Source organism: Marmota marmota, unplaced genomic scaffold (genome assembly GCF_001458135.2).
Source record: "Marmota marmota marmota unplaced genomic scaffold, marMar, whole genome shotgun sequence".
NCBI lineage: Eukaryota > Metazoa > Chordata > Mammalia > Rodentia > Sciuridae > Marmota > Marmota marmota.
The window spans coordinates 6,041,859-6,066,156 of record NW_026000211.1 but is presented as its reverse complement, the minus strand read 5'-3'; the positions used below and the strand labels follow the sequence as shown (position 1 = coordinate 6,066,156).

The 24,298-nt window shown below is 34.8% G+C and overlaps 1 pseudogene; it reads left to right on the top strand.

Moving 5' to 3' along the window:
- The first annotated feature begins 16,347 nt into the window (after positions 1 to 16,347).
- LOC107142607 lies at positions 16,348 to 16,857 on the top strand (annotated as a pseudogene).
- Positions 16,858 to 24,298: the final 7,441 nt, after the last annotated feature.

Genomic DNA, 24,298 nt, shown 5'->3' with positions numbered 1-24,298 from the left:
CAGAGAACAAACAAACAAACAAACAATAAAATTGTATGTGACTTCCTGGAGCTTCAGTAACTCTAAATAACAATAAACATGAAGGAATTCCAAGAATGAGTAATAGATAATTTTTGTAGCATGTTGAAATGTAACACTGTGCATTCATTAATAATGTCTGAATACACATTGGTGAGTGGCATTGACAGCTGTGATTAAAGACAGCCAGTCACCTAATTCTACATGGATCAAAGATCATGATGCAAAGCCATAATTTAACTAAGAAAGATTAGAAAGAAAGAGGAAATGTAGTTAAGATGGCACAACTGAAATTTTCTCTTTTGTCATAGTTAATTTATTACTGAGAATAAGTCCACTGGGATGAGATTGAAAAAGATGAAGAATGAATAAAATATAGAAGTTGGTTCTACTTGTTATGCATAAATAGAGGAATTTCAAATAGTAAGGATTTTTTTTTCAGAATGATGAAGACCATAGTCACAACATATATAATTATCCAACCCTGTTTCAATCACTGCTCCCTTATCAATCCATTACAATAACTATAACCCTCTGTAATCTCAATTCCATGTATCCCACTTGGTGACCCACATTCCCTATCTTTCTAGTTTACACTGTCACTGTTCTGTCCACAGTGATCCTCTAGTCCATTCATATTACCATCCTTTTAATATTCTTCAAATCCTCATGTTCTCACTCTTCCTACTTGCCTTAAATTTTATGGCTAATCATGCTGGCTTCATTGCTCCCTGTTGCTTTTTTTGAACCTGTATTCCCTTGCCAAAATGAAAATCTTGGTAAAGTCCAGCTTACCTACTTACTATGGTTTGGATGTGGTTAGAGTGTGTCTCCCAAAAGTTCATATACTGGAAGCTTGGTCCACAATGTGATGGTGTGAAGGTGGTGGATTCTTTAAGAGTTGTTCCTCATGCAAGGTAACCAGGTCATGGAGCTGCCACCCTCGGGATTATTGCTAGTCTTCCAGAGTGAGTTAGTTTTTGAAAGAGTGGCTTGCTACGAAGATTCTTCACTTAGCCATTTCTATTTTGGCTTTTCCACCATGTTGTGATTTAGACAGGGCCGTCACAAGAGGCAAAATTTTGGAGATTGCTCAATTTTGGTTCCACCTCCAAAACTATAAACTGCGTAAAGAACCCAGTGTCAGATATTTTGTTAAAGCAACAGAAGATGGACTAAAGCATCTGCCTATTCCCTCTCCTTACCTGCAAAGGTGAATGAGGCTGGAGAAAGACAAGTGGTCACATTGACCATTTACTTTTAGAATCATTACCATAAACTTCAAGCAGTCTCTTTATACCAGACAATTCTACTGTATGTTCCTGGTGCATTTACTTCTTCACTCTCTAGATACCCTTTTCATCTATTAACATCTTTATCTGTATACTCTGCTTTCTTACCTTTTGAACTTTTTGGATTCCTACCTGAGGCTGATCCCTTTCCTCCTGCATTAGATCCCATTCTCTCTCACCTATCTCAAGGGCTTTGCTCCAGCAATTCTCCTCTCTTCACTCTCATCATCAGTTTTTCTGTCTGCTGGATCATTCCAGTTGACAATCGAGTATGTTGTCATTTCCCTATCTTAGTAATAACAATAATAAACTTTGTCTTGATCCCACTTCCACCACCTGTTACCAGGACATTTTAATTTTTGCACTGATATCAGACATATCTACTTGGGTTTCTCCAAACTCACTTTGGAGAGTTCCCCAATGAACAGATCTTGATAACTTTTCTTTTTCCACACTCGTATCTTTGACGCTTTCATCCAGTTTTGTGGCTTTAAATATTGCATACTTAGTAACAGCAGTTATTGACTGTACAGTCTTTCTCCAGTTATTGACTGCACAGATTCCCTCACCTACTTTCAGTCTTGTTGAATGTAATTTTCTCATTGGAATCTACACTGATTTCCCTAGGTAGTATTAACATTCTGACCCTAATCCACCCAATTCCCTCTTTACCTGCATCTATATATATAATTTTTCCCATAGTCGTCATAGACAACTTATTGATATGTTATTTCCATTGTTTTTGAAATCCCTTCCTCTCTTGAAAAATAAAGTCTCAGCAGACATAGATCTTTGTTTTGTTTACATAGAGAACTGAAACATCTAGAATAGCCCCTGTCACAGAGCAGGTGTTCAATACATTTTTTTTTTTTCACGAAGGAGCATGAATGTAATTTTGCATGATGTTTAATTTATTGTCAAAAATTATATCTGAGTTCAGATGGATACATTAACGATATAATAGAGGGGCTGGGGTTGTGACCCAGTGGTAGAGCGCTCTCCTAGCACATGTAGGGCTCTGGTTTCAATCCTCAACACCACATAAAAATAAAAAAATAAAGATATTGTGCCCAACTACAACTAAAACAAAATATTAAAAAAGTATAATAGACACATTTCATTTAAATTTTTATTTCTAGCACATTTAATTTTTAAACGACTCCTAAGAGATTTCTTTCAACAAAATCTTAGACTCTTGTTTTGGATACTGCACTGCCATCTAATGAGATAAATGTAAATTGCATAATTTTCCTTCATTTTAGTTGTTAGTTTTTTCCTCAATAACACATCTAACTGTCATAGAGTTGCAAAGACTTGAGGGGAATGTTAACTAGTAAGTTTTGATCCAGGCCTTTGAATGCAAGCAAGCAGAAGCATGCATACAGTTCTATTGAAGTCTGAAGCACCCAGTGCACCAAGCTGACACACAGTAAAACATTACATCAATTACAAATGTATTATCTCTACTTCAAATAAGATTGGCACAGGAAAATAAAACAAATCATTTAGAGATTCACACTTTTATTTACAAAATAAACCTCTGCTTTGACCTTGTACTGACCTAAAGAATGGGGGATTTCTTTACTATAAAGTGAAACCCAAAGGAAAATTTGCAAGCAACTCAGGAGAGTGAAGGATAGTATTTTTGTTTTCTACACCTGGTATTCAAAAGCAGCTTACCTGGGACTGGACTTTTAGAATGTTAGATCAAAATAGATTTTAGTAAGAATCCAACTTTGCCTGAAATATCTCATAAGAATATAAGCATGATTGAGCTTTACAGAACTGATGACAAATGAGTTATAAATATCTACAAGATACTAAAAAAAAAAAGATATTGAAGCACCGACCTATCTGATGACCTTGAGTGATTATGCAACAGCATTCTGGAACAACTGAATGAAGACTAACAACTTAAAATGCATAAAAATATATTGCTGTGGATTCAGTATCTGTCATGTCCGCTCTGCAGATTTAAGAATTTCCTGTAGGCTAGAAAGTTATTTGCAGTATATTGACCATTTCACAGTCTGCCTTTCATTCTTATAGTCATTCTCTCCCAGGCAATTGTTTTTCTACCTTGTCCTACGTGATTTCTAAGAAAAAATTTTATATATACATATGTGTATATATATGTTTTTTATATATATGTATAACTTAAACTGTGTATGTGTGGAACATACATAATCTTGAATTTTTCCCCTTTTAAGAAGTAGGATTGTAAAATGTCACTTATTTATAGAGCACAAACCATGTTTTAAAGTATGATAGTAAAATATTAATACTAAAGCTTTTGGCTTGTTTATACTTAAAAATTAACAGAAAAATTTCTAGCCCTTTGTGATTGGCAATTTAAATGGCATTAGATAAAAATGCAAAATCAAATAAAATTCCATACAAAACTCAGCTATTTAATTGCACTTTAATAAATTTACTATCCTTGAGCTTTTTTTTTTTAAAAAAAAATACAATTTATTTGGACAGTTTTAGGTTAACATATGAATTGAACAGATAGTACATTTGGACAGTTTTAGGTTAACATACAAATTGAATAGATAGTACCGAAGATTCTCGCCACCTCTCCCCCTAGTCTCCTTTTTTAAACCACTTAAAATAGTCTTAACTACACTCCAGAGTTTGGATTAAGATTCACTCAGAATTACACAGTTCTATGGGTTTTGACAAATGCATAATGTCATCCATGGCCCTTACAAAATAGCTTCCCTGCCCTAAACATTCCCTCAGCTTTATTTATAAATCCCTGTCCCCTCTTCCCAGAACTCCTGGAAACACCACATTTTTGCTGTCTATAATTTTTCTTCGCCCAAATTTCATATTGCTGGAGTCATAAAGTATTCAACCTTTTCAGACTGACTTATTTCATTTGGCAAAATACATTTTAGATTTTTAAAAATCTTTATGTAGCTTCATAACTGAAGGGTTTTCATTACTGAATAATATTGCACTGTATAGATGTACTATACTAGAGTTTGTTAGTACATTCACCTATCACAGGACATCTCATTTGCTTGCATTTTGGGAACTATGATTAAAGCTGCCATTAAACATTACTGTGTATGTATTTGTGTGGACATAATTTAAACATTTTTGTTAGTGAATATTAGATATACAGAATAATGGTTTTCATTGTGGTATGTTTGCACATGAATGTAACATACTTTGACCATATCCCTCCCCCACCCAATCCACCCTTAAGTTCCCCTCTTCCTTCCTGAGATCCCTTTCCAGTCTCTAATAATCTCCTTTTCAGTTTCTTGGACATAATTTTTTAGTTGAACTGGGTAAATTGCTGGAATTATGATCACTTGCTTGAATGGTAAATTTAGGTTTTCTTTTTTTTTTTTGTCAATTATCTGTACATGAAAAAAAAAAGAGCGATCATTTGAGATTTTGATTGGTAACTCTTGAATGACGTGACAACTCTGAAAGAGCCCCTGGCCCTCTTGTTCCTTCTTTTCTATAATTCATTTTGCCTACTTGGAGGGCTGAAGCTCTATTCTATATAGATATTTTTTCCAGTCCTAGGGTTTGAACCTGGACCTTGCACATGCTAGGCAAGTGCTCTACCACTGAGCTCTCTCTCTCCAACTGGAGCTTTGTCCTATTCTTTCTCCTAAGAATCTTCTGTCTCATGCTGGGACTCTGACCTAGAAAACCGTAAAAATCTGCAATGTGAAAGAAATAATCTGTAATGTGAAAGAAATGCTCAGAGTTTGATTTTAGGTTTGGGAAGGAAGTTGCATTTTAAGTGAAGTAATAAAGAGATATGGGCATAGAAAATCTGCCACTCGTAGGAGTGGCAGAATAACTAAGTCATTCAAAAGGTTTGACTCTACTTGTGGAAATCAAGTTGTGTTTTAGAATGTTGTTAGTTCTACCTTCGTTTCTGGAATGAAGTATTAATTTATTTAAACCATTTTATATTTTAAAAAATCCAAACCACGTTACCTTCTCAGAAGAACTAGCAAATCTGATAGCTTTCCAGGCTTTCTTAGGTTGTTCTTTATGTTTGGAAAAGTGTGAGTTATGTATTATATTGTTCCCTCGGTATAATTAAAATGAAAGTCAAAGTGAAAACTCTTAGATTATAAATAATTATCATCTTTTGTGACCTTTTTCTTTTAGACACTTTTTAAACAATTACATGAAATTCACACTCAGGTAGTCTGTTTTCCTATTGTGTTTTCACACCAGCATGCATTTTAAAGTATATGATAGCTTTAAACAAGTCAAAGCCAATCATAGATGTCAGATATTCCTTCTGTACAAATACTCCAGTTATTCCTCCACAAATTGTTCATTTTTTTCAAAGTGTTTAATCTTCCCAAAGAGATGAGAACCATTTCCTGTCAAGAGCATGACTGACTATTATAAGCCTTTGCCAAAAATTCAAAACAAGGGCTGGGTAAGAACATAATTGAATTTTTCTGTCATCCCAACAAATAATTAAAGAAGGTTGAGTATATGCAAATCATTTCTGAAGCAGAGAAGGGAAGAAAAATTTAAAAACTGTGATACTGGAGAATCTGCTCATCCTTGTTGGGGTTGGTCAAATTCTCATCTATGAAATGTGGTTAGAAGTCTGGATTTCATAAGGCAGTCAAAAGTGAATGAATAACCCACACATTTAACAAGGAAAAGGAGCACTATTTAATTGGCCACCAATAACTAGAATTAGCTTTGGGCCTTCCTCATTTACCAATATAGAATAATGGCATTGGCCAGTGACCAAGAAGCAGGGAAAGCTTTAGACCAAACAGAAAGATTCCTCTATAAACCTTCGTATCTTGTAGCAAAATGCCCATATCTCTTTATTACTTCACTTAAAATGCAACTTCCTTCCCAAACCTAAAATCAAACTCTGGGCATTTCTTTCACAACACTTCACCTACTATGGATTTTTGCATATTCTTCTCTGTGTGTCCTTTATTAAAATTTACAGACTTGGAACAAGGTCTCTGGCTCATTATTGCATCCTCATTTTTAATCACAATGCCTACCACACAATGGATGTTCAGTAAAAATATTGTTGACTAAATAAAATTGACAACTTATATTTTTTATTTGTGCCAGAAAAAGCTTTAGTATAAAGAGACATGCCTGGATTTCAGTGATGAGCACAATTGATTTTCAAATATGATCTTCCTCATTCTATAAGCCAGTGACATAGAATAATACGCATGTGAAATAACAAGGGTTGAAGACAGAGTAGACTAACTGGGAGCTACTTTTATTGTCATAATTTAGAACGTCACTAATCTTCACCATAAGATATTTCTACTTTGGTAGGGGCAGCACAGTTGGCAAGGTGGTATGGAAAGTGTGATCGGTAGGTTAAGACTAAAGCTGCAGTTCCATTTAATGAATATAATGATCTTGGGCAAGTAGCAGGGTCTGGCCTAGATGACGTGTAGTTTCTTTCTGTTTATGGACCCTTGCCGTACCACATACTCTTCAATAACCACAGACACAGAGATTTGATACATTATTAGCAAGAATAGAAGACAAGTAGAGATGATGATTATCCTCAAGATCTTGACACCCAATAGAAACTTAAAAGTTAGGAAATAAAAGAGGAGATTTGTAAAACAACCTCAAAATCTACCGAGGATCCAGCCACAGGGCAGTTCGCTTCAGACTCCATATCAGCAATACTTCTAGACTTGATGCTCTGATTTCCATGTTCTCAGTTGACTAGTTCTACTTTTTTAATTTTTTTTCACCAGTCCATAAAGGTGTAAAGTCTCAGAAGTAACAAACCAGTCAGACTCAAGTCCTTTGCCCATGTCTTGGCTACCTAAAATATCTGTCTTTTTTTTTTTCCACAGAGAAATCCACACATGTTTTCCTCCTAGTGCAGCTGATTAGTTTCTGGCCATGGGGGACCAAAAAAAAAAAAAAAAAAAAAAAAGACCAAACTCTATTATATTCAATTTGTGACAAAATAATAGTATGGGAGTTATTTAATCTTACAATTCTTAGGCTGGTTGATGTGCCTCCATGGCATAGAAAATGCCTCTTAGACAGAAATGGGGTGAATGGTTTATGTGCCAACCTTAGTTCCTGTGCATCCCTGTACTCCCGCTGTTCTGAAAGCTGCTGCTCCAGCTTTCCAGAGGGTTGGAGGAGGATGTGGTTTTCTGACATTGCCAGCAGTAGACCAGAAATCACACAAATGGAAGAACCATTTGTCTTCTACTCTTGAACTGACTCCAGTGTCTTCCTGCCCGACTTCTGAAATTTGAGTATTGTTCTGATGTTAAAATGTACTCCATTGAAATGTGTGTCCATGGCTGCTCTTGTATTATCTCAATGAATTCTTGGCTAGTAAGGAGGCTATCTATTGTTTTCAAGTTGACTTGATCTTACTTAAAGAAATAACCTGACATAATTTCAAACCTCCTTTTGTATGTGACTGACTCACCCTGATCTGCTAAAACTTTCCAGATCCCGATCTCTAAAGTCAAATTATATCCTAAAGTGTTTTTTTAAAACTTTGTAATTACATGTATGTCCATATAAAGTTGCTATAAGTGCTTTATGGACAATAAACATATAACAATTTGCTCAGTTGACAAATAATTAGGTGAATACCACATTTTAGGTTTTGAGAATAAAATTGATAAACAAGACTCAGTTTCTATTCTCAAATAACATTCAACCCCATGAGGCAAATGCATATGTAAAAATTTATAGTTCAGTATTTTGACACGAGATGTATATGTCTACACAGAGTGTACTGGAGGCAAAGCTGATGGGACTCTATAGTGGGAAAGGGGAGAAAGTGTTGTCATGGAAAGTTTATTAGAGTGGCTAACATTTATTCTGCAATCAGAAGGAAAGCATATTTTTGTAAAAAAGGCTGAGAATGACATTTTAGAAAAGGCAAAAATATTTGAAAAGGAGTAGAGAGATAAGTGAGCATTGCATAGTTGATGACTGGAAAGTTGTTTGGTTATGATAGGTGTACACTTAGTTTAGATTTCATTATTGGTGATGCAGAATTTCTTTTTTTAGAAGGTATCAGGAATTGAACTCAGGGGCACTCAACTCCTGAGCAATATCCCAGCCCTATTTTGTATTTTATTTAAAGACAGGTTGTCACTGAGTTGCTTAGTGCCTTCCTTTGGCCGAGGCTAGCTTTGAACTTGCAATCCTCTGGTCTCAGCCTCCCAAGCTGCTAGGATTATAGGTCTGCTCCACCGCGCCTGGCAGGTGATGCAGAATTTTTGATATGAAAGTGACATGATCAGATTTGAGCATTAGGCAGATAACTTTGGTGGCAATCATTGTGAAAGACCACTGAAAGTGGCACTCAGTGCATAGATACATACATGGGTTTGCATGTGTGGGTGCACGTGTGCACACTAGTACGTGTTCTGTTCATATCTCTGTGTTTCCTCAGAGAAGAACAGGAAGTCAACCACAGTAGAAAGGGGCACTCTTCCCTTTCTGGCTTTAAACTCCAGGGTAGAGAAATGTGCAGTGTGTGTGTGTGTAAGTAGAAATGTCTTGTAAAAAGCTATATCCAGAAAGGAAGCTGATTAAGACTGGTGAAAAGTTAAAAAGGATCTACATCTAAAAATTGGCCATTTTACATGAGTACTAATTTTGAATTAAGTAAAAGGCTAAGGAGTTCATCTCACAAGATGTGCATATTTCTTCAGCTAGGACTGTTTGCAAGCTTGAAGTACCTAGCATTGATCATATGTGGATGCATATGCCACAGAATAGAACATTTGTAGGTTTACACACAGAGACAGTGTGGCTCTCAAAGCCATCTGTTGTATGCTTGGCTAAATGGTGTTAGAAAATTAGCAGATCTTTGAGGCAGCTAAAGAGGAAGATGCTAAAATAGTATAAGAGTCATCTTCCCAATATTGGCAATCCCCAACCTGTTGACATGTAAGATTTTAACACTTCTAAGTGTTTGTAAACAGTAAGTGAGCTACATGTTGAAAGGATCTCAGTAAAGAGGGGCAGAGATGGGCTGAGTATTGGCATAGGTATAAGCTGTCCTATGGATATTTTATACCAAAAGAAAAGAGCACAGCTAAAGCTAGGATTAGTTCTTTAAATGTCCATCCATATAAATCCCCCAATTTATTTTTAAATAAAGCATTTATTTTAAAATGTATTATATATTTGATTTCCACAGTAGAAAGGGACATCCTTCCCTTTCTGGATCAATTGGATTCTTCTAGTTAATGACCATTATTTATTTATTTTTAAAATCATATTCATTTCCGAGTATGTGATCAAAGACAAGATGTGAAAGAGGTAGGCAAATGTTACTTCTGACTTCCTTTCCTTCCTCCTTCTGTTTTGTTGGGTCTTTGATATCCTCCCAGCTCTGAGTTACATGCTCAAGTATAAGGAAGAATAAGACATGGATCCTGCTTCATGGAACTCAACTTCTCTAAGAGGAAGCAGATATGACAAGAAATAATCATGATGCTATTTAATAAGTACTAGGATAATAGCTTGAACTAAGATTCGGGAGAACAGTTACTTACTGATATTTGAGGAGGGCTGTGGGAATCTTCACAAAGGAGATGACACCTGACCTGAGTGTTGAAGGATAGACATGATTTTTGCCCCGTTAAATGATATGTCAACAGGGAATTGCAGATTTCCTTGCTATGCAAAAAGCATTTACTGAATCTGTGTCCATTGATTCAAGAGCATGAAGATAAATTTAATGCTGAAGCAGGAGACTAAGTGAATTCTAAAATTGAATATAAATTTGGATCTATGTTTGGACATGATGATGATGGGGAAAGGAAAAGGTATATAGTATTTGTTGGTTGTTACTATTTGCTAAGTGTTCATATGACTGGTGCCAATCTGAAAAGTCAGTGAAGCTGCTATTTGTACCTATTCATATCGAAAGATAAGAAAAATGTTCAAGGTTATTATAGAGCCAATATTTGGACTTGGATTTTCCTGACTGCAAAAATCAATGCAATTTTCCCTGCACACTGTCACGCCTCTCCTGAGTACACTCTGTACATGCATGCACACAAATTCATTAGTATTGCAAATCAATATACACACATAGAAATAAATGCACACATCAATTTACACACACATAATATCTTATAAAGTTCTTCATTATGGTATGCATCTATGTTGGAATATTTTTGCCCACCAACATGGTGATTTGGAAATCAAATATATGAAACATTTTAAAATAAATGCTTTATTTAAAAATAAATTGGGGGATTTATATGGATGGACATTTAAAGAACTAATCCTAGTTTTAGCTGTGCTCTTTTCTTTTGGTATAAAATATCCATAGGACAGCTTATACCTGTGCCAATACTCAGCCCATCTCTGCCCCTCTTTACTGAGATCCTTTCAACATGTAGCTCACTTACTGTTTACAAACACTTAGAAGTGTTAAAATCTTACATGTCAACAGGTTGGGGATCTGGCTGTTGAGTTAAATGGGGGCATTTTTTTGACTTCATAGGGTCTTTACAAAGGAGATCAAAGGGATGCATTATGTTTCCATACATAACTTTATAGGACAGATGGAATCCACCTTGAAAGACCCATGACACTTAAAGCCAGATTATCAAAAGTTTCAGACACTAAAACCTATTAGCTTATGCAGACCTTAGCTTCACACTATCAGCACCTTTTAGCTTCGTTTATAGGTAGTCGACAAACCAATTTGAATTTTAACTACTGCCAAAGTTCAATCATGGGTGAGAAGGGTGACCACTGAAATATGGGTTGTTATAATGATGCTTTGTCTTGGAATGTGGACTTGTTCCCTTGAATTATGCTATCACACAAATGACTAAATCACAATTTGAATTAAAAAAATTAACCACTCAATTTTGGGAAGAGTTCCAAAGCTTAGAATGGTATTTGGCTAGATGGTAGCTTCACAAATCTGTTCTGTTTGATGGAAAAAAGAGCATGAAAGAAAGTTGCTCATTCTTTCATCTTCCAGAAACTCCAAAGGATTCTGCTCCTACCCACATCTAAAACTTGAAATACCCACAACCTTTGAGTTTTCCCCCTCAAGCCTTGAAACAAATTGCTGTTACAAATCAGTGTTGTACTTGAATATCCCCACTTTTATTAGTGAAATGACTCCTATGTGCCCAAAATATTAATAATTAAAGAATAACAAAAATCTTGTTTTGTAAAAGCCATTTAGATATACTATATGTAGTTATTAAAAATGAGAGGGAGGATGGAATGGTAAGGGAATGGGGAGGGGGAAATGGGGAATGAAATAAAATTCTTTGCATGTATAATTTTGTTAAAATGAAACCAAATACTATGTTTAATTATAATGATCTAAAAATTTAAAAAATAATTTTTATTATCAATTAAGAGGTTTTAAAGGCATCTTTTTGATAATGTATGAACTTTGTCCAGTGTTTGGAAATATTTTTAAATGTAAATAGGTCCTAATTGCATTAATATGCAGAGTCCCAATGATGTAATGCCTTTTATTTATTTCATTTTTTAAAGATAGAGAGAGAGAAAGAATTTTTTTAATATTTATTTTTTTTAGTTTTCGGCGGACACAACATCTTTGTTTGTATGTGGTGCTGAGGATCGAACCCGGGCGGCACGCATGCCAGGCGAGCGCGCTACCGCTTGAGCCACATCCCCAGCCCAATGTAATGCCTTTTATATAACTATTTATTTTACATGGTGCCATTAAGGGAAATATTTTGGTTTATCTATATTATGATACTTCAGGTTGAAATATTATTAGGGTTTTTATTTTCTCATATTTTAAATAGTTTGCTTGATTAAATATTTCCCAAATAGATGCTCTATCTGTTCATTTCTTAATGACTTGCCTATTTATCAATTCAGCACTTAAAAAAGAGGATTAAAACAATTGAATATTATTTTTAAAAGAGTATGAATGCACAGGCACTAAATTAGGTACGGAAATGTTTAATCTCTGTACACATTATGCTTATCTTTCAAAAATGTTCTTTTCAAAAATACATATTTGCTGTATTTATACTTAGTATAAATATACTACATTTTTCAGTAATAAAAGTTAGATACCAGACATACTCTGAAGTGTCATAAGTTTAGTTTGCTCAAAAAAAAATTCAATTTCTTTTGGTGTTTTTAGTAATCTGCCTCTTTTCTTTTTTTGGTCTATTTGTTTAGGAGCAATTGCAAGTCCTTTGTTTCTATTAATGTAAATCTCCTTCCCAGCCTATTGCCAGTTATACTCTATGATGAGGATTTAAACTTTGTAGAACAGAACAGTTTTGCCTGCCTGTTCTTTGAGCCACCCTTTGAAGAGCGCTCTTTTCCATTTCTGTCTTGTGGAGATCCATCAAGAGAAGAAGGTTACAGGCGTCCACCCATCTGACAGGTGTGTAGGTAGCAGAAGTTTCTGTCTTCCTTTGTTGGTGGCTATGAAACCACAGGTGTTGAACATCAGCAGCAGCACCTGTTTGATAGTGAGGCTTTGTCTATGTCAGGTGGAGACATTTACACTAAATTTGAAGGGAAAAAACTCTCATAACTTTGTTGTCTAGGCTGAGAAGCATAAAACAGTTTTTTTTTTTTTAACTGGTTTTAAAGCTGTAAAGATTGTTGTGGCTTTACCTCTCTCATTTATCGGTAAGAGTCTTGTTTTAACTTGACTACAAAAACAGATACAGTTTATTCCTTATTAAAAAAATATTAAACAGTTTTTAAGTAGAATACGATACAGGTTCAGCATTTAGTCAAGAGCTCTTGAGCAGAGTAGATGCCTTACTCTGGTTGGAAAATATACCACCTTTAAGACATTTGTATTTGTTCAGATCCTTTGGGTTTAAACTATAATTGTACTTTGTTTTTTATCACACTACCTGTCGCCTTAATTAAGACATATGTAGCACAAGGTCAGAGGCACTGAAAAAAGTCTCGCTTAAAAACACAGAAATTATCTTTGGTATCTCTTGGCCACTCTGGCTCCGATCCAGCTGTCACTTGTCTTCCATGATTCATTCTGATAATGTTAACCAGCTGTCGATTTAAAAATCTATCAATGCTGGAGTTCATTGAAGCCTTCTTGGTTCTTTCTGAAATAGCCAAAACAATATACTAGTGATTTTATATTCTCTGTGGTCAAATAAGTCATTGTTATTCTGCAGTCCAGGTGAAAAGTGCATCTACCATGCTTTCAGATATGCTCATGTCTGAGTGGGACTCAAAAGGAAAAATGATTCTTTTATTTGCATCATTAAAAAGTATCAGAAAGGTTTCTCTCTCCATGTGTCAATGTGTGACAACAAGCATTTTCCTAAATACTTTTAACATCATGATTCTTTTTGTTATCATTAGGTAACACTTATAACAGTATTACTCAAGAAAAAAGGCCACATGGCTCACCAAATAACAATAATTTGGCAAATAAAAAATAATTTGTCTCTCCAATTTATTAAATTTATTTATCTAAATCATAGATATTGTTATTAAAGTAATAACATTCCATGAAAAGACTTAAAAATAATCCTTTATGTATTTTAATCTTCCTTATGATACAAATTCAATCTTGAGTATTCTAATAGGAATGTTTGGGTGAAAATTGAATAATGACACACTGAATAATAATGGCAAAAGCTATTTTATTTTGGTCTACTCTGTCACAAAGCTCCTTTAATCTTGAAAAGAAGGAACCTGGAAAGTATGAGAAAAATGAGACTAGGAGAGTTTAAGCCACTTGCAGTTATCCAATTAATAAGTTAGGATGTGGTTAGAATTAGTTGTTTTTTTTTCAGATAAGAGTGTACTTATTAATATGCATTGGATTGAGTTTATTCCCCAAGATTTCTAGTGCGCGCACGCTTGTGTGCACGTGCTCAGTGGTGATTTCTTTAAATCACTTAAAATGGGAAAACCAAACTGGTAACATTATAATGTATTCTTCCCATGTTTTTGACACAGATCATTTCATTTAATTTTATCACATCACCCTATGGAATAGTGCTATTGTTCTAATTTACAGAGGTAAACCCTTTGATAAGCAGAAAAAGCTAGACTTGAACACCAGCCTCTCCTGCTACAGGAACTAGGGTATACTGCATGCTAGCCTTACTCTGTAGAGAGTCTTTACTCTGTAGAGTTGACTGTTCAGGAGTCACAGGGCTTAGGCTAAATTTACACTGAACCTGGGGTCTATTGTAAAAGTTGCACAATTTGTTTAATCAAACCTAACGTGAAAATTTTTTTCTATGTCTCCCAAAATTGTAAGAAAAAATAGAGCAGTTAATTAAGGATCTTAGTTTTGTTATTAAGGCTTTAGTAAATGTCTTAAGTCTTATCCCAGAAAAATGATAATATTGGTAGAGAAGAGGCAGGAAGTATGTTTTTTCCTGCTCCAAATGTTACCTCTGCTGCCTGAGCAACCTCCCACCCCCACCAAATCTAGAGTTGGTCAACAATGGTGAGAACTATTTGTACAAGTTAGAAATTGGCTGAATAAGAAACTGATACCCTTCATGTTCTCTGTGGTAGTGTTGCTGTGTGCCAAGCTTCCTTATGAATTTTATGGTTATTTTCTTTCTGTCATTCAAAATATTTCAGTTGCCCTTTTGGGTGTGTCTCAAGGTTATAAGAGAAAATAAATCGAATTCACAGATGGACCGAGGAGCTCAAATGAGTTAACAGATATAAAATGACAAGTCCTGGCTCTTGTCTACAAGGACTAAATAAATATTTGATTCCTAATTTTAATTAAATACATTTCCTTCTAATGGGAGCTTACTTTATATCCTGACTTATTTTTCTACTTTTATTGCTTTATCCTTCATAGTATGTCTGTTGCCTTTAGTATAATAATAGAACAATTGATTGACATAAGTGTTACAAAGACCTAACTTCTATCAAGATGACATGTAAATTTATATGTTTATATGTGAGATACCCCCCAAAAGCTCATGTGGGAGACAATGCAAGAAGGTTTAGAAGTGAAATGATTGGGTTATGAGACCTTTAACCTAATCAGTGCATTAATCCCCTGATGGAGATTAACTAGATGGTTACTGTAGGCAGGGAGGACTGGAGGACATGGCTGGAAGATGGGGTTCCAGGGGGTGTGCCTTTGGGGTGTGTATTTTGTCCTTGTTGAATGGAGCTCTCCCTCTGATTCTTGGGTACCATGTTCCCAGATTTTTTCCTCTGACACATTCTTCCACCATGACATCCTGCCTCACCTCAGACCCTGAGGAATGGAGTTGGTTATCTATGAACTGAGACCTCTAGAATTGTGAGTTCCCAAATAAACTTTGGCTCCTGTAATTGTTTTGGTCAGGTCCTTTGGTCACAGCAACAAAAAAGCTGGTGATAACAGTCACTCTGTTATGCACTGCTTTCTGTGCATAAAAGGCATAAAAACTGTCTTCTGTTGACCCGGTTTAATTGTAACTATTTAGCCAAGTTTCAGTCTTTGTTATAGAATTCATATACAAACTCATATTAACAAATTTAATTATATCATTAAAATAATACATCACTAATCCTCTTGTTCACTCCACTACTGTAATTGCTAAAAGGCTATGAAGCCCAATATGAGTGTTTTTAAACACATATGCACATGTCCCATTTGAATCTAATATTTGTATGTGATTAAAAAACTATAAATTGTTTTTTTTGCATTCAGGTGAATTTTAAAGAATATTATGTGCCCATAATTTTTTGAAAGTTAGTTGAATTTTCAGATTTTGAGATAGTTTCTTATTCTCTCCCAGCTTATTCTTCAATACTGCTTTAGGGAGTACTATTTGTTCTTTTCTTGGTTGTTCCAGGACACATGAAGTAAAGGCCAGATGTTAATCCAAAGTATAGTGTTTTGTATTATGTGAGTTATCACATAAAGATATATGTAGAACAGAAAAGTCTTCAGGTAGCTTGTCATCTTGCGTCCTCAGGAGTGTGTGCCTAATCTCAGCTGGTCTGCCTGAGACCCCCTGAGCACCAACCCTAGTCCCCCAAGGGGTCCTATTTCTGCCCTTACAAGATGAAAGAAACTATCATGAACCAGGAAAAACTCGCCAAACTGCAGGCACAATTGAGCATTGGTGGGAAAAGAACTGCTTGCAGAAAGAAGGTGGTTTATAGAACAGCTACCACAGATGATTACAAAAAAAAAGAAAAAAACCAAAAAACAAAAACAAAACTTCAATTCTCCTTAAAGAAGTTAGGGATAAACATTATCTCTGGTATTGAAGAGGTGAATATGTTTACAAACCAAGGAACAGTGATCCACTTTAACAACTCTAAAGTTCAGGTGTCTCTGGCAGCAAACACTTTCACCATTACAGGCCATGCTGAGACAAAGAAGACAAAACTACAGAAATGCTACCCAGCATCTTAAACTAATTTGGTGCAGACTGTCTTACTAGTTTAAGGAGACTGGCTAAAGCTCTGCCCAAACAATCTGTGGATGGAAAAGCACCACTTGCTACTGAAGAGGATGATGATGATGGAATTCTAGATCTTGTGGAGAATTTTTGATGAAGCTTCTAAGAATGAGACAAAGTGAACTGATCAACTTCTGAAGAAGATAAACTTGAAGAAGTTACTGGGAGCTGCTATTTTATATTATGACTGCTTTTTAAAATTGTTTTGTTTATGAATCTGATAAAATTTAGATCTCTAATATTTTTAAGCCCAAGCCCATTGGACATTGCAGCTCTTTTCAGTTTTTGCTTATACACAATTTGTTCTTTGTAGCTAATTAAGCTTAAGAAACCTGGGAATAAAGATTGAAACAAAGGTTATTAAAAAAAAGAAAGAAAAGAAAGAAATTATTTCACATACTATGGAACCAGTGTTAAGAGTAGACCTGATATTCTGTACAGGCCCTGTTTCCTAAACATGTTTAAATATGTGGACATCTTTAACTTTCACCAAGAAAGTCTCTGATTTTTCTTGAGACAAACTGCTGTTTTCCTTCATCTGTCATATTCCCACTTTTGAAAGGGAGATAGGATAAGAAAAATTATGATATTTGTTCTCCTAAATTGATAATATGAAGAAGTATAGCACAGGCACAATGACATAGCCTCTTCTCAATGTCACATGTCCAGGTCAGAAGAGGCACTGGACCTGCAGCTTCAGTGGACCATTGCCAACTGAGAAACCAGAAATGTACATTTTTTATGTGAATAAATATTTAAAGAGAATTAATGAATTTAAAACATTTTAAACGCACCATGATTGCTAGAATATATTGAATAGGCTTCCTTGCCTTCAGGTCTCCAGGTTGTGGTAATTTGGCCTTTATTTCTTTTCATGTGGTTCATCCAGAGAAATTGATAGACTACCAATCAACTCAAGATATGGTATTTTCTTCCTTTCTTGATGTTTTCCCTTTTCAGTTAGCATTATTGACATTGTTATTTTTTCCTTTCAAAGAAATATTATTGTTCAAGAATTTAGGTTAGCCACCTTGAGTCAATAATTTTAGAACCACTTTCTTCATTAAATATATCAGAAATGTGAGACATAGGAACACTTCTCCTTTTATGCTTCTTTATTTTATGATTTGCCCAGTAAAGTTTCTTCCAGGGTATTTTTTTGCAAAGTATATTATATTTTAGTTTATTAGACTTGTATTGCAGCATTTTCAGAATATAGTTTCTATAAACACTTACCATATTGTCTGTCCATTTTATCTTTTAACACTTCTTATGAGAAAACTCACTTGAGAGACTTCTATCAGATCTCTGTATGAGGAAAAACAATACTTCTCTGACACAAGCAGGATACTCAGTGTTAGGATCAATTTGGGTTCTGTCTGAACATGTTTCCTCTCTGCTCTGATACCTGTTGCCTACTAGAAAAGTCAGAGAAAAGTGAGTGATTAAATTTAGTAATTGACTTCAAGGACCAAAAGGTCTACTTTTATTTGCTAAAATTTTCTCAAGATCTTTTCTACTTATAGAGTCTATTTTTCTCCCTCTTTCTGATTATACACATTTTTATTACTTTTGCACTATATTATACATAATTCTCTAAGTCTCAAAATATTTTGCAAAAATAGTTGCAAAACAAATAAATATATGATTGTGTATATGAGAGAGTGTTGTTCGTTTTTTCACTAGGAATGTACATAAAAAACATTGTTGAGAATTGTAATGTTTTAAGTATTCTGTCCATGTATCTTCTTACTAATCTTTCAACATCCTCACAAAACAGAGTATTATCTTTGTTCTAATTGATTAGAAAATGAAGACTCCAATCACCAGAAATCCTGTAAGCAGTGATTCCCTCAGCTGGCAATCAAATGCTGTCCTTCTGTGTACCCCCTTTGTATGGGACCACTTTTCAGGAAGTCTAATTTTGGGGATTTATCTGAATCAAATTTATGCTCACTACTAATGAACACACTTCTGTAATAAAGTCTTTTACAAAGTTTATTTTTCATAAAGTAAAGATTTGATAGATTTGTAGAAGTCAATGTTCATTTAGGTCTGATAATAGTGTGATTAAGCACATGTACACATTTATCTCAACCAAACCCATAAAACAAATGTATTTACTTTAGAACAATTAGAGTAATTTAGAATGCCATCTTTTTTATAAAAGAGCTTAATTAAACTCCAAGGCACTGGGGGGTTTGACTAAATAATTTTGAGTATGAAACTTTAAAATTCCTTGTTGGTTAAACATAAAAATTAGAGCAGTTACCTTTGCCTTAGTCATAACCTGAAATCATCCTCCTGCATACAGACCCTAATTCTCTTGAAATATTATTTATGCTATGTGGAGTGAAAGAATCTGTGATGTGATAATCACCATTTGAGATTTTATAAATTTGGTTAGAAAGTGCAATAATAACTGAGAATAGTGGAACAGATTCTGAATCTAACTCTGATAGGTGTATTTTTAATTTAAAGATGCACTATGAAGTAATTGTGTCAAGCTGGAATGAGAAAAATTTAGGTTCAGATCATTGGACCTCATCTGGAAAAAAAAAGGACCCTCAGTCTTTATTATCAACAAGTTTTAAAAATGCATTCTGATAACTCACTATTCACCTTCAAAATAGATACAAAGGAATCTGTAGAAGAGAATCCCCACTAAAACAAGTAGGGGCACACAGGGATTTAAGATGATATCCCTAATGAAATACAGAGCTCTCACACTGTGAGAAAATTAAGACTTGGGCCAAGAATCAAAGAGGAGCTCAACAGCCTTCAGAAGGCGTTTTTATAGTCTGGGATCAAGGAGGTTTCATCTGCCGAAGTGCTGAGGACCAGTAATGGTCTGCTAATCTACGAGGTGCTTTTATATTGTTTTCTTTGCAATTTCTGAGACTGTTAAAGCTTAAGAGTAAGAGGTTGCAGGCTGGAAATCAATGTCTCTAGATGCAAGGTGTCCCACCTTTTGTTAGTGCCATGAGATGTTCAGGAGGGCGTGGAATGCTTTTAGGGCTGCCTTAAAGGTTAAAGATGTTAAATGTCACTTCATTCACATTCTATGGGCAAAAGAAGAGAATGGGAGAGTAGGAGCCAAGGTCATAGTCAGCGATTCTGTTTTTTGAATGGAGAGTAACACTATACCTATAATGATTTGGAGACAAGTCATTTGATTCTTCTTACCAAAGTGATCTGGTGGCCAGTATAAATTGTGTGTTTATTTATGTATCACTCAATTTGAATGTTTATTGGAGAAACTTGTGCAATTCAGGATAAATATCAAGGTTTAAAAATTGGAATTTAATCTTAATTTTAAAAGATTAAAAAAACTGCTTGTTTCCATTTTGAATGCCATTATGCCACACTTTACAGAGGGCTAGTTTCTTAAACAGGAGTCTGCAAAATTCACATGGAATCAACATGATGTTAGAAAATTTCTTTTTTTTTTAATTTATTTTTTTATTGGTTGTTCAAAACATTATAAAGCTCTTGACATATCATATTTCATACACTAGATTCAAGTTGGTTATGAACTCCCAATTTTACCCCAAATACAGATTGCAGAATCACATCGGTTACACATCCACATTTTTACATAATGCCCTATTAGTAACTGTTGTATTCTGCTACCTTTCCTATCCTCTACTATCCCCCCTCCCTCCCCTCCCATCTTCTCTCTCTACCCCATCCACTGTAATTCATTTCTCTCCTTGTTTATTTTCCCATTCCCCTCACAACCTCTTATATGTAATTTTGTATAACAATGAGGGTCTCCCTCCATTACCATGCAATTTCCCTTTTCTCTCCCTTTCCCTCCCACCTCATGTATCTGTTTAATGTTAATCTTTTCTTCCTGCTCTTCCTCCCTGCTCTGTTCTTAGTTGCTCTCATTATATCAAAGAAGACATTTGGTATTTGTTTTTTAGGGATTGGCTAGCTTCACTAAGCATAATCTGCTCTAGTGCCATCCATTTCCCTGCAAATTCTATGATTTTGTCATTTTTTAGTGCTTCGTAATACTCCATGGTGTATAAATGCCACATTTTTTTTATCCATTCATCTATTGAAGGGCACCTGGGTTGGTTCCACAGTCTAGCAATTGTGAATTGTGCTGCTATGAACATCGATGTAGCAGTATCCCTGTAGTACGCTCTTTTAAGGTCTTCAGGGAATAGTCCAAGAAGGGCAATAGCTGGGTCAAATGGTGGTTCCATTCCCAGCTTTCCCAGGAATCTCCATACTGCTTTCCAGATTGGCCGCACCAGTTTGCAGTCCCACCAGCAATGTACAAGAGTACCCTATTCCCCACATCCTCTCCAGCACTTGTTCGTTGTTTGACTTCATAATGGCTGCCAATCTACTGGAGTTGAGATGTATCTTAGGGTGGTTTTGATTTGCATTTCTCTGACTGCTAGAGATGGTGAGCATTTTTTCATGTACTTGTTGATTGATTGTATGTCCTCCTCTGAGAAGTGTCTGTTCAGGTCTTTGGCCCATTTGTTGATTGGGTTATTTGTTTTCTTATTGTTTAATTTTTTGAGTTCTTTGTATACTCTGGATATTAGGGCTCTATCTGAAGTGTGAGGAGTAAAAATTTGTTCCCATGATGTAGGCTCCCTATTTACCTCTTTTATTGTTTCTCTTGCTGAGAGAAAACTTTTCAGTTTAAGTAAGTCCCATTTGTTGATTCTTGTTATCAACTTTTGTGCTATGGGTGTCCTATTAAGGAATTTGGAGCCTGACCCTACAATATGTAGAACGGAGCCAACTTTTTCTTCTATCAGACGCAGAGTCTCTGATTTGATATCTAGCTCCTTGATCCACTTTGAGTTAATTTTTGTGCATGGCGAGAGGAGGGAGAAAATTTCTTACCTCTTCCGCAAAATATAGTTCTAATTTTATAGAAACAGCCTTGTGCAATGATTATGTATATATTAAAGAGCATGCAAAATATAATTTTATAGTGTCTAAAATTTTTCAAATGCATTTGTTTTATTTAGTTTTGCCAAGCATGTATTTGTGCAAGTTAAGTATGCTGCTGATAAAACTGTATTCTGAAGGAAAAACAAATATATGAAAAAGTCAAAGAAAAAGCTCTTTGGTTTTCAAATATCTGTGTAGCAGGAATAATCAGATGATAACTATTGCTTTGGCATATTTAATATATATTAAGATTCTGTTGATTGATTAAATCATCACCATTGGTCTCAACAATCCTCAGGGCAGTGCTGAGTGCTCTAACAAACTATTCCAAATGACTTTGAAAAGATTATTTTAGCAGTTAGTTCCATAAAGTAAGCTTATGGATGTCCCTGATGTTATCATCTCCTTTCTGTTAAAAATTCAGAAAACTGGCAAAGTACCATCTATCAATAAATGACATACTGAAAATGTTTAAAATTCTAGTGCAATGCAAAACTTGAAAAATTGCTGCTCTATTTTTACTTTGACTTTATTATCATGGATGTGTCTATAAAAATCTTCTGCCTTGAAATTAATCACCACTACCAGAAGAGTCATGAGATTTATTTGCTAATGTTTTTCCCATTTTACCTTTAAAATATCTCATAGTAGGAAGATGAAAGTATGTATCTTTTCAAAAATTTAGACTTTTTTTCTGTGTTTTATATATACTCAAGTGTGTGTTACATTTTATGACAGTGACCATTTTTCCTTCCATGGCTACTGTTAAAAATATAAATAATTTTATCTGTCAGTTATGGTAACAATGTTTAGATTTGACAAGTTTTCTATTTTAAATTAGACTGAAATAAAGGCAGCTAGCTACAGCCCTGGGTTTTTGTCTGGACTCCATGATACAATCAATACAAAATGTGCACACTTCTCAGGTCATTGTGAGAACTAAGTACAATATTTTGTGAAAACTCCTTGTTCACCTAAGACAATCTGAATTTATATTTTGAGGCAATGTTGCACAGTGCAGAGTAAGAGCTTTACTGTTAAACATTTAAACCTTAAAACTCCAGCTCTCCAACGAACTGTTAGCTTCACCAATTTCCCTAACCTCTTTAAACCTCAGGTTAACAATAAATAAAATGACTTAGTAGCTACCAAATAAAGATGTGTGTATTACATAAAATTCTTCACTTAAAATTTACAGTCCAGTGCCTACAAATATTAAGTATTCAATAACTGTTAGGTTTTAAAACTGCCATTATTTAGTATTCTTAGGGATGAAGATTTCATAGCAAATGCACAGGCACAAATACCTGGTTTCTCATGTCAGTCTGCAAGTTACAATAATTTTTGAGTACAAAAAATATAAATACCTATAAAATCAACCATAATTAAAACAATAACCAAATGATACATTGTTCATCTGTTGTACTTGGTTCTCTTGCGTTTTTTACTCCCTTGAAATTTATCACTTTCCCAAAGACTGGGCAGTGGCTGAAAGGTTCTTTCAGAGGCATCCAATCAGCCCAGCTCATTAAGACAAGAGGATTTTTTTCTGAGATAAAATAGAACTGACTTTCTCACTTCAGCGTGGGTGTGCGGGCACACGTGTGCATGCGTGAGTACTAGTAGTGGTAGTGGAGAGCTGTGAAAAAGAACTTACCCATCTTACTAGTAACATCTAATTGAAGCCTTTTTCTTGAATTAAATAGGTGATTTCTAGCCATGGTTAACATATTTCTGAACATGGAGCACAGTCTCCTACAATTAATCGAAAAATTCACAGATGCATCTCATTTGTCTATATTTTAGGAAAAAATAAGACATTTAAAGTATAAGTTTGTATAAAGACATGAAGATCACATGGACTCTAAACGTATCAATGCAATTCAAATATACCATAATTTGTTGATCAGCCCCATGGTTTCAATGTGGATTAAAATTGGGTTCGAATTAACCAAAGTAAAAATCTAAAGAGGAACATATCTATTGCCTCCACTTAGATTTTAACAGTTTTTCTTTGGTTAACATATTCACACTATACATTTTTAAATCCCAGAACATGTTGGTACATACTATAATAAACCTATTTACAAACATGTAAGGCTTTCATGCTGCAGGAAAAATGGCCCAACAGCACAGATACCCTACCTGCTGGCCTTAAGCACTGGGCCAAATTGGTTATCATGGAGCCTTGTGGCAGGCCAGTTCCTTTCCTGTAAGGATGGCCAGCAAAGGATCCGCCTGGGAGAAATTAACCATTGTCTGTCTATAACAATGTCAGAATTTCGCAAGTTCCCCAATTAAATTGGCATCCAGTGATTTATAGTTTACATAAATAGAGAACTTCTCTTAACATCAATGGTACAGTTCATGGTAAAAAACTTCTTCTTAGCTTTTGTTGAACTCAGATCAATTAAAATTATTTTTTTACTTCTTTTAATTATTTCATAGCTTTTGACTTTTAAATATCTCTATTATGTACCGAGTCACAAAAAATATATTGGAAAGTTATATTTGATTAAGTCAAGCCTAATTCTTTAGAAAAGAAGCAAGATGGTATAGTATAGTTGAGCATGGTTGTGTTGTCAGGATGCTTGGGTATATATATATATATATATATATATATATATATATATATAT